This window comes from Etheostoma spectabile, chromosome 4, assembly GCF_008692095.1.
Source record: "Etheostoma spectabile isolate EspeVRDwgs_2016 chromosome 4, UIUC_Espe_1.0, whole genome shotgun sequence".
NCBI lineage: Eukaryota > Metazoa > Chordata > Actinopteri > Perciformes > Percidae > Etheostoma > Etheostoma spectabile.
The window spans coordinates 11,937,452-11,949,852 of NC_045736.1; the positions used below are offsets into that span (position 1 = coordinate 11,937,452).

Consider the following 12,401-nt stretch of genomic DNA (forward strand, 5'->3'; position numbering starts at 1 on the left):
GGGGGCATGCAGGAAATCGTCACAGGTCGGACTCGAGGCACACACCTCTATGTGAACGTGCGCCTGCTCTACCAACTGAGCCAACCCGGCCACCCTTAGCAGTATAATTCTGGGGATATTAAATTACATTATATTGTGTGTTCACATTATTTTGTCCATCTCCTTTATGTTGAGTTCAGATATCTACTGTCACGCGAAAATGAATTAGTTTTAATAATGTATGCTTTATTAATCCTCCAAGGGGAAATTACAATTTACACTCTGTTGGTATTACACACAGGCCTGAATTACACACACACGCTCAGTACCTCTGCACTAATGGAGAGATGTCAGAGTGGGGGGGCTGCCCATGAAAAGGCACCCCAAGCGGTTGGGGGTCCGGTGCCTTGCTCAAGAGCACCTTGGCAGTGTCCAGAAGGTGAACTGGCACATCTCCAGCTACCAGTCCACTTTGGTCCATATGGGGACTTGAACCAGCAACCCTTCGGATCCCAACCCAACTCCCCACTGACTGAGATACTACCACCCAGTTTTGCAGCAAGGCAGTGTAAAAAGACTCAAGACAATAAAGGTGCTGGTGAACCTCCAATGCAATTTCAATAACATATCGATGATATTGTTGTGGTTTGGGGTTTTGTTTGGGTTTTTTTTTCTCTTTCCTTGGCCTCCTTGTGTTTTTGTCTGTTTTCTCCGTGGTCTTGTGTTGCCGGTCCTGTCTTGTGTTCCCCTGTGTCTGTTTGTTCTACTTCCTGTTTTAGTTTGATAGTGTAGTTTCCTGTCTCGTGTAGTCTCGTCTAGCTTTGCGTTGTGCTTGTCTGATTGTCCTAATGTGATGCACCTGACGTCTCACCTGTTCCCCATTACCTCGTTACCTCTCGTATTTAACCCCAGTGTTTCCTCTGCCTCTTGTTGGATCATCCTTGTTTTTCAGTCTGCCTGTGCCACATGTCTGCATCGACGCTTCCTGATCTCCCCTTGAGTTTTTCCCAGTGAAGTTTCCTGTTTTTTGCATTTTCCCCTGCTCTTGTGCCTGTCTGTTTTGGGATTTTGGATTTTCCCTTGGACTTTGTGTCTCTAGCGGATTGTTTTTTTGTTAAAGAACTGCAATAAAGCCTTGTTTGCCTGCTCCTGCCTCCCTCCTTTTCACCGTATTTGGGTCCTCCCCTCATCACCCCATCACAGATATGACTGTGTTAATAACGTTGTGTGATGGTTGGGGTACAGCCGGCCGTGAGTTTTTGTTTTGTTTCCTCTTTTCTATCTACGTTTTTCCACTGTTAGTTTTCTGTTGACCTGCCGTTTGGCTCTACTGTTTCCTTTTTTCCCCTCTCCCTCCTGCTGCTGCCAGCTGACCCCGCACACCTGATTCTCCCACACGCACCTTCTCACCTGCCTTCCATCTACAATCAGATCAGAATTTCAACCCCGGCTTTTAAAACCACCTCGGCTTGATCGTTGCTCCACCCCCCTCGTGAAACTCCCAGCAGGCCTTCTTTATTTCTCAAGTGTTTCTGAACTTCTCCCTGCAGTTACTGTCTCCACTCCCGCCTTCCATCTCCGATCAGCTGGCATCTCCCCTCGGGCCCCCGCCCACACCACCCTGCTTCTGCCTGCCTCAGTCTCCGCTCCCAGCTCCAGCGTCTCCCCCACGCTTCCCCGAGTATCCTCGCCACCGAGACTCCCCCATCTTCCAGTCTCTTCCTCCCTGTCCCCGGCATCTGCCTCCCCACTTCCCATCTCCCCCCACTTTAATAAACCAGTTTGCATTATTTGAGTCTTGAGTCTGAGTCTGATCTGTCACCGAGCGTCACACAGTAATAGTAGTAGTAGTAGAAGTTTATTTGAAGATGTAAACTATGCTGTATATTCATGCATTCAGGCATACATATATATTTAAAATTACAGATAAATAAGGTCATGTACTTCTCAGCACAATCTTCCAAAACAATTGAAAGTCATTCAAACAAAAATTCCCATGTTCAAAAAGGAGTAGGAAGACGTTCATAAACAACTTCAAGATCCAACCCCCTTTCTCTACTTTTATCTTTTTGTAAATACAAAATCGTATGCTTCCCTTGACACATCGTAGACACAAATACATACATATCAACACACATTTACACTGTTTTTGATTCTTCTCTTCCTTCTTCTTTCCATACCATATTAGATATAGAATACAGTGATAAGATGTGTCAGACTATCTACTAAATGTTGTTATAGGAAAACTGCGCCAGTTTAATGTATTCAAAAGAGCTTCTAGTTGGCTTGATTCCAGATTCCAGTTTCATGTGGAGTGAACTTCCTGGTACTTGAAATCTTAGTTTTTCTTTAAGTGTTAAAGTAAAAGTTTGTGTGTATCATAATGAATTTAAATCAACATCAGTATTGTAGAATCTTGCACAGATAATTGCATGATTGTCGTTAGGTTCCTGAATTGGGATGGTTTCTCTCAAAAGAGCCTTGATAGGTTGGTTTCCATGCATACAAGTTTTAAAATGTATTTAACCATTCAGAGGGAGCTTTCACAGCAGAGTCAGCGGGAAGTGGACACTAGGTTGCAGGAATATATCAAAATGTGTCCAACTAATAGAAGTGTCTCACAAATAAGGAGTCGTTTCATGGGTGACCCTGTCTCACAGAAATAGATCAACTGACTGGTGCCGGACAAGAAGACTACAAGAAACGCAGTCATTCTGATGTCCATTGGTTACTTGTGTATAGATATCCGTGTGTGTACAGAGGCGGCTCATTGTGTCATGAAAGTTTGTTCACTGTTTGAATAAAGCTGCAAAGGATCTGCAATCTTTGGACTCATCATCTTTGAAGCCTCCATCATTTCCTGATCTCGACACCCCATCAAGCCCAACATGCATATCTGTTGCGTATGATTCCTCCCTCGTGTTGCTCTGACTTGTGATATAAAATAGTTATGTGTAGTATTGTGCAACAACAAACAGTTAATTTTAAAAGGTAACTCATGCGAGCAGGGAATTATGCAAGCCGTGCTTGCGATGTTTTTTAATGCCGTTATCTCATGATGAAAAGCTTTTTTCCCCCCATTAAGATAACAAGTTAATTACTTCATTGGCTTAAAGAAACAAAAGATTGTTTCCTCTTAATATTGGTAATGTTTCTCAGAAATTAGGAGTTTCATGCCGTCATGCACTGCAGCAAAAGCAGCCATCACTCGCATCTCTGTGGACAAATCAGCCGATGGTACAGCTAGTCCAGTTTATACATTGAAATGGCCCAGATAGAAATGCAGGGTCTTTTGACTTTCCCCTCACAATTTAATGCTATTTCCTTTTTCGTTTACAAGCTTTTCATTCCAGGAGTCGGGCGAGTGCTTGACCAAAGACTTGAATCGGCTTCTTCCAGCCCTGCAGAAAAACAGATGGCTCAGTAGGAAGCCAAGGATTTTAGGTCGGAGTGTGGGAGGAAGGACAAATAAATATACACCTTTAGTCAGTCCTTGCATCAGAACACCCCATAGAGAGGTTTCATCTCATTTCTAAAGGTGTCCTGCTGCTGCTGAGAGATATTCTTTCAATACGTGGATGTGAAATAATTTCGTTGGGAATGACAGTGACAGTGGGGAAAACAAAATCTGTGAGAGTTGTGTGGGATGCCAACAAGAAAATAATGAAGACAGACAAAAAAACAAATGAAAAAAAAGGCACCGATACGAGACAAGATGTAAACAGCGTTTGGCAAAGAATACCGAGAAATATTGAACAGAAGAGATAAAAAAAAAGAAAGTTACAGCACTACGGGCACAGTGTGGTTTCTGAAATGCTACACAAAAACAAAAAACAAATGTTCTCAATATCATTAAATCCACTGGTTTCTGCTGTCACTTATGTCTCTTTCACACACAGCAGTGCAGTAAACAGTCAGGAGGCTGCCTAAAGCATGCAATCTTTACACCGAAGAGCGAGACAATAACCTCCCTAAAACTGGTTTGGGAGTTTACAAAGAAGGCCTCCAGGCTTCTTCTAGCAGCTGAAGCGGGACCACAAACAGTGGGGTCTGGGGGCTGAGGTAATACACTCTTCATTAAAATGCATCAAGCACAAGAGATGCACCATCATCGTGTACCAGACTGATCTCATGAAATGGCGGATGTAATCCAATCCAATTTGTATTACTCACTTTTTAGCGTTTGGCCTCCATTGACATACATTACCTTGCGATTGTGTGTTAATTTAGGCCGTAGCGAGTAGTATGGAATCCGCGTAGGGAGGTTGGTCAGGTTGGTGGATAGGTAAAACACAGGACTTTCACCCGGGAGACCGGGGAACGTGTCCCGCGTGTCACATTTCCTTTGTGTACTGTGTCTCATTTCCTAAACTCAACCTGTAAACAGCGTAGACATACACACCTGGACAGCTCTAAATGCTTACAGACAACACGCCATTTGGCTTAAGAAAGTCGGCGTGTATGTTAACACAAAGTCCTGATGTCATGTTGCATGTGTTAGAGAAGAGTCTGTTAAGAAAAGATTTTCCTATCAACTTTTTCTGGCTTTAATTCATCTTTAAAAAAAAAATTGATTAGAGCAAATAGTGTGAGCCACACCACACTACAACTGTTTCTGGAAATTGTGATTAACTAAATGAAGCTGAGGGCAGAATTGTGTGGCAAACATTGCCAAACTATTTACTGGGAGTTGGTCAAATCACAGCAGATGCAGGCAATAGGTTTTGACACCAATCTTGATTTGGTGTATCGGATCAGTGCCGTGAAATGTACGCCTACTGCATATATTTAATCTTCCCAGAGGATGAACTTCAATTTTCAATTTGATACATTTCTTTGGCTTTTCTCCCAGTGGTAAAAATGTGAACAGACGGTCATCGAATTAGCCAAATTTTTGTTCCCTATATATTTGTTGTTGGGTTTTTTCCAACATTTTCTTATTGTGTGGTACAATAAACATGCATCCTCTTGGATCTGCCAGCAGGGCTTAACCCTTGTGTTGTCCTCGGGTCAAATTGACCCGTTTCTAAGTGTTTAAATCAGAAATATGGATTTCTTTCAACCAAATTGCTCAAAAATAACATGGATAATACCATACAACATTCTTCAGGTACAATTAATAACTACTTTCATTGAATTTTTTGGGTGTTTTATGGAATCTTATAGCATTTGAATTATTTTTTTAATGGTTTCAAAACAGTATCCGGACTAAACTTTGACATCTACCCATCTGCGATCCACTCAACATCCTCTGATCTTTACTATTAGCTAAAATAATTCATAATTTCTGCCTTTTAAACTAATAACGTATGCATTTATTTTATTTGTATACACTTTCTCTTGCATGTTTGAAATAAAGATATCAATCAATCAATCAATCAATGATTTGATATAAATGAGGTGTGTTGACCATGAATTCCAAGAATCAGTGTAAAAACCAATTAATAAACCAGCTCAGGTTATTTAAAAAAAAGTGCCAAAAGCTGGAAAAAGTGAGAACTAAATCAGAAAAAACGGCAAAAACATTGAATTTTTTTTTAAAATTTTGACCTGGAAGGGCAAGTTCATGGTTAACAGGAAGACAACCCAAGGGTTAAACCACCCAATATTTCCCTAATAAAGAGTCTGGGCACACTCTAGGTGGACAAGAGGCTAGGCAGGGTCTGGACACATCGAAACAAGTGGACATGAAAGTCCTTTCTGGATACCCCAACCCACCAAGACCATACTACACAACCACCTCTGACCCAAAACACAGGAAAACGGGATGAAGAGTCTCCAGTCATGTGAGACACAGCGCGGCTTTGAGTTGATGATGGGGCGAGATGAAAAGTCAGGAGATGGCCAAAGTCGTAGCAAATCATCCTGAGGGGGACGTTAGGTCTGTACCAAATGTCAAGACAATCCTTTCAACAGTTGCCGAAACATTTCACTCAAAAGTACAAATGTCAACCCCGTGGTGGTGCCAGAGGAAAGTCAGGGGACCACTAATGTCCGTCTGCTATAGTCTCATGAATGTGGGAAAGAAGTTTCATTAAAACCCCTATAGGTTTTGAGATATTTCAGTCTGGACCAAAGTGGTGGACCGACATTGCCAAAAACAATGTCAAGGTGTAACATAACCCTTTTTTTGTTAAAAAAAAAAATCTTATGTCTAAATCAAACTTTCTGCTTTTGATGGATCAGGCATAGCCCTTTTTATCTGTTACACCAGGGGGGATCTGTGATTCCACCAGCTGGATTCATACAGACTCATAGACGTTAAATCCCTCACGTCAGCAATGGCGGAAGCCTACAGCCTGGCATGAATCACTGATGGACACTTGAAAGATGGATGATGCTTTGAAAGAGGATGGTGTATGAAAGGCAGGCGGGTCACAGCCAGCAGATGTTCTGGATGAAGGAGTAGTGTGTGGAAGAATACCGACGTATTTCTGAGATCTTCAGTTCTTGGGTGCTTCTTTCTCTTTGAGGCTTTGTTGCCATTGCAACGTTGGGTTGACAGTATTACAACAAAATAACATTGATATTAAAAGAACACAACAAACAAATGCATTTTCAAAAGGGCAGACGAATAAGAGCAAGAGGGGGAAATGTCCCAGAATATAATGCACGTTACAGACAACGGATTAATCCTCATGCCTTGTACGTTAGCAGCCTCTGTAATAAATAGATACATACAAGTATAACTTGGAGGTGTAGAGGTGGTTTGATGAATCATGACACTAGGAGCCATTTAACAGAAGAAACTGTTCTTCAGTCTGGTATTCTGAGTTGTTATGGTCCTGAATCTCCTACCAGGTGCTGGAAAAAGTGGTGCATCAGTAGACACTCCCAGCTGTTTTACTACACAACATAAGGTGAGCGTGTCGTGAATGATGGAAAAAAAATGAACAAATATCTTTTTTTTTTAAATCACTCACAATTATTCCAAACTGGTTTTTGCTTACAATTCATTCACAGTAGCCAGTTTACGCAAGTTAGGCGACGTGCATCTTTCCTCCCAGCTGTTCATTAAAAGCTGCATAGTAAGCTGCAGCATTATGCGATGTGTGTGTGTGTGTGTGTGTGTGTGTGTGTGTGTGTGTTCGTGCGTGTGTGTGGTGGAGGAGTAGTAGGGAGCGCATTGCACGGCGGGGAATGGTCACATGGCAGTGACAGCATGTTGATTTAAAAGAAAGGAAAAGAGAGGCTCGGGCATCAGATGCGGGCTATGCGGCTGATGCGTGCCAGGGATCTAGCTGAACTCCCCCCCCCCCTCGCCCCCCTTCGCTCTCTGCTGAACAGGGACAGCAGCTTTAGTCCGCTTCTCCTTTTCTTTTCTTTTTAAAACAAAAGCGATCCAAAAACAAAAATGCACGCTATTCCACCTCTGCGACAACACTAATTTCCTCCTTCAGCTTCTGCTAGGTTAAAACCACCGACGTGGGCTACCTTTTGTTGCGTGCATCATTACAACAGCCTCGCGTCCAGACGGGGCACAATTAATTCTCCAAACAAAAAAGGTAAGAGAAAAATAACTTTCTAAAGCAATCATTTTGGCCGTAGTTGTTGTTGCGCCCTGATTGTAATCTCGCGTTGTTCCGCGTGGTCCAAACCCAATTAACAACTCGATTCACACAGTTGTTGATTTTTTCTTGCAATATCTTATCAATAAATACATCTCGTGCATGCTGTGGCTGAGCCAAGGAGGAGGCAGTTTGATACTGCGTCAACATGACATTACTTAAAAAAATACTGTAATATACTACAGGATTATTTACTTACTTACATAGTAAACATTGGATGTGTAATTAATTCAGCCTTCCCCAATTATTGCAAAATCCCCATTTCCAATTTGCAATCCACAAATGACTAAATTAAATATAGGAAATTGCATTTGATTGAAGTGATTTAATATGCAGAGACAACCCTGAGTAAACCACCAATCTGCCTTTTTTCATTTAATGTATTTTATTGCTGTAAATATCTTTTTTTTCTTTCTTTATGGCAGCAGTGAGTTTGAAACTCAGGAAAACTGACCTCATTGCAGATGAGCTTATAGGAGAAAATATTACAGATCTTTCTCCTTCTTTTATATCCTTTTTTAACATGGCAGATATCCCTTTTGGTCCTATTAAAGGGACAGTCTGCTGGTTGCAGGAATGAACGTGTGCTTTGAAGGCTTCTAGTTTGTGTGTGTAAAATTCTGTCAATAGAACTATTGGTGGAAAGCTGTGTAGGTGAGTGAATTTGATGGTTGTGATTTGATTATTCATAAATACCGGACTATTCAGTGGAGACCCATCAAATCGTGACAGCTTAGAGATGTCAGCCCCCTCGTCACCAGGCTCCATTTCATCCCTTGATCTATACAGCATCTGTAGCAGCAGAGCATTTACTCCAGCTGTTGCTCAGTGGTAGATTGGTTGCCGGCCAATTGGAAGGTTGGTGGTTTGATCCCTGGCCCTGCAGTCCCATGTCAAAGTGGGCCAGACACTGAACCCTGATTTTCCCCTGATGCCGCGCCATTGGTGTGTGTGATTGTTTATCTGATAAGCATGTGTGTGAATATGTGTACTATGTAAAAGCGCTTTGGGCAGTTAAGACTAGAAAAGCGCTATATTATTTGTTGTCTGCCGCGCCGGCTCAAATTCCCGTGAGCTGGGATGAGCTAGAAACATGAAACTTGGGGAAATAACTGGACATGGTGTGCATGTGCTTCTATAGAAATATGAACCCAATCGGCCACATGGTGGCGCTGTCATTAAGGCTTCAAAATGCAAAGTTTGAAAGGCCACGCCCTCCACACCGTAAGTCTGATTGACTTGAAATTTCTCACTCAGGTGCAGCGTAATGTGAAAAACACATTTTTGAGATCTCCTCTTAGCTCCGATGACACCAAAGTTGAATCAAACATGTCCATATCTCAATTACTTTTCTAGCTATTGACCAATGAACTTCAAAAGGGGCGGGGCTCTGGACATAAATGAACACATATCAGCGACCGTAAGGCCAATCATCACAAACCTCCCAGGGTCTGTTCAGATAAGTGCCCCAGATATACCCAGACTGTTTAATAAACATGCGCCACTAGGGGGCACTACAAGTGCAAAATAGGTGAGTGGCATTATACACATTTTACTATAAATCACATAGTCATTGTTCAATCATGACAGATCTCTCAGGATATGTCCTCACAAGTACCTGAACCACGCCCTGACAGTTTCATTCCAATTGAACACCAGGGGGCGCTATAAATGCAAACAAACTGCAGGGGATATAGCGCAAATCAGGCTATAAATGACTAAAAGTTTGTCCAATCAACACAAAACTACCAGGAACACACAATGACCTCACACATACACTTTAACTCTCATTCAAATTGACCACTAGGGGGCACTTTAAATGCAATAACTGGACGTGGAATGACGCAAATCAAGGTTTGAGCTTGGAATCGCAGCTTGCGGCTTTATTAGCAGTTGTTTCTGTGTTGGTCATCTGCTTTTCTCAAACTGCCGTGAGCTGGACTGAGCTACATATCACGCTGAATTGAAAGTAAATGTTTTTGACAAATCAGTTGTAGGCATTTTAAACAGTGCACTGCTTGTCCAATCATTACAACTCTTGCAAGATATGTTTTATAACGGCATTGGACCACATGTGTGAAATTACTTTGAAGTCGCTATTGAGAAAAAAAGGTTTGAACCCGCAAATCGCCACTTGCAGCTATATTTATATCTTCTATGTTTGTCTGTTTTAGTTATTATTATTTGTTGTCTGCCGCGCCGGCCCAAATTCCCATGAGCTGGAATAACTGGAGATGGTGTGCATGTCCTTCTCTAGAAATATGAACCCGGTTGGCCACATGTTGGCGCTGTAATTAAGGCTTCAAAATGCAAATGTTTCCGCCATTTTTAAGTTTTTGAAAAACGCATTGAATCTCCGCTGCGACTATATTAATATAATTGCTTCTACAGCCCGTGTGAGGAACATAGCGTCTATCTGCATTCTAATGATGACCTGCACAGTCAGAGATCCAACCTCTAGTTCTGGGTGTCCAGCATGCCCCCCCCACGGTGCAGACACATGCCATGACCTCAGTGCACACTGGGCGGTCTGCTCCATCTTCTTCTCTGAATGTCAAACCTGCACGCTCCCTTCTTCTTGTGTAAATAAATGGAAAATTGTAAAGTAAATACATAAATGCCGCCATTAGGCTCTCGCTTTTATTTGAAAGTTGTGGTCTTTTAAAGTTTTTTTAATTGTTGAAGAAGAGATGGATGGATAGGATATGGCAGAGAGAACCACCTACATAACCCGCAATATCTCCAGACAATCTAAAGATGCCTACATTTTGTTGATAGCCAGGTTATCTCTCTCTAACAAACTACAAAATAATGACTAACAAGAGCAAATGGCCAAGAGGATATATGTATTTCCATCCATACAAACTGAAGCAAATGCTGCAGTTCACGCCTTATTTGTGAGTTAACACACATTACCTTACCTGCTGTAGGACTAGTCTATGAGAGATTATAGGTGAGAGTCTATCATCTGTTCATGATGCTGACTGGCTAATTAAGACTTTCCATCCTCTAGAACACAGTCATAAAAAAAAAGTAGTAGAAAATTCTTAGTGTTTTAAAGTCACACATTTGAATGTTGAATTACTAGACATTGTGGTTTGTTTGGAACAAATAGTATAATTTCTGCCCCTGATGGGGATTTCGAAAAATATTTAATCAAAACTAGAAGATGCATAAATTCCAAGAAAACCCTTATCCGTTTTGAAAGTAAATGGATTGATTTATGAAAAACATGAAAACATCAAGCGGCCATATTATGCTCATTTTAAAGTTCATAATTTTATTTAGAGGTTGTACCGGAATAGGTTTACATGGTTTAACTTTCAAAACACACCATATTTTTGTTATTTTTGTACTGCACATTGCTGCAGCTCCTCTTTTCACCCTGTGTCTGGTTTAGCTATAGAGGGCGACATCTTACTTCTATTCCATCTTTGTTGGGAGTTGCACATGTGCATTAAGTACTGCCAGCTTGTCAGTTGCAGAGCATGAGGGAGTGCCATGGTAGGAACTTGGCAAGCATTAACGTGTAACAAAGTGATGTACCTTCGTCACAGAAGTGAAGGCCGGACTAGATGTGTTTGGAGAAGTTTGAACAGTGTTTTCTGTTGGAGATGTCCCCATGGGGTAGACTTTGGGCTTGTCACTCTGTAAACATATAACACGCACAACAAAGATATATATATATTTCTTTTGTTCTTGTTAACGTTGCAGCGGATGTGGCCCCTGCTCTTTTGACACACCTTTTTAAGGTGGCATGAAATTTTCACTTTTTGAGGTTTCTTAACATTATTATGAGTTCCCCCAGCCAGCCTTTGTGGGCTTTAGTGGCTGTAATTCTGCACCAAGGCTGAATTTTGGGAAAGAGACTTCAGATATGGTATTAGGGGACCACTAAGGTCTATATAAAAGAGACTTCAGATACGGTATTAGGGGACCACTAAGGTCTATATAAAAGAGACTTCAGATATGGTATTAGGGGACCACTAAGGTCTATATAAAAGAGACTTCAGATACAGTATTAGGGGATCACTAAGGTCTATATAAAAGAGACTTCAGATACAGTATTAGGGGACCACTAAGGTCTATAGAAAAGAGACTTCAGATACAGTATTAGGGGACCACTAAGGCCTATATAAAAGCACCTAAAGAGCACCATGTCATGGGACCTTTAATGTAAGTGGCTCTGATAATGTGTTTCCAGTAATCCTTAAAGCTTTCAGTCAACCATTCCTCTCCTCGCGTTATTTAATTTGCATCTCGTTGACTCTTCACACACCTCCGCACATGTTTACTGCCAACTGCTGCTTTAAGTCAAGCATTTTTTACACAATAATATCCTATGAAAATGTTCTTTGCATAGTCCTGTATATCTCCTCAGGGCTGGGGAGGAGGGTCTGGCTAGTCCACACAGTATACAGGGGTGGGAGACAAACATGCTCTGGTTTATTGACAATTCTTTAAACCCATCACAGTTGTCAGACGCAATAACAGTGCCTCTGCAAAATAGCCTCCGGAAGAAACTTGTTTTGGTGGAACGTGTATGTTCAAAAGTTGATTTAGTTGTGCAACAGAAAACTCAGATTGGACAAATAGTCTAGCTAGCTGTCTGGATTTACCCTGCTGGTCTACACGGCCCCAACCAGGAGAAAAGGTTTTGCTCTTCCATAATGCCTTTTTCTTGCTGTGTTTTTCTTGCTTTTTCCGTATAAGGCGGTGATGTTCTCCGCAAGGACGCCCTCTATGGTGCAGGGGTGAACATTGCTCAATATTTAAGGGGATGCCCGGAACTTCTTTAGGCATCCAAGGTGAAACAGTCCTGCCTTGCTCCCCACTGAGTCCGTATGCGGCTCC

The 12,401-nt window shown here is 41.7% G+C and overlaps 1 long non-coding RNA gene across 1 annotated transcript in view; it reads left to right on the plus strand.

Annotated features, from left to right (window-relative positions):
- LOC116688530 (uncharacterized) overlaps positions 1-6,042 on the plus strand; it is a 12,837-nt gene extending 6,795 nt beyond the window's left edge. Inside the window, exon 3 of the long non-coding RNA XR_004331791.1 lies at positions 6,029-6,042. This is a non-coding gene — a long non-coding RNA (uncharacterized LOC116688530). The remainder of the gene's footprint in view (positions 1-6,028) is intronic.
- The last annotated feature ends 6,359 nt before the right edge of the window (positions 6,043-12,401 follow it).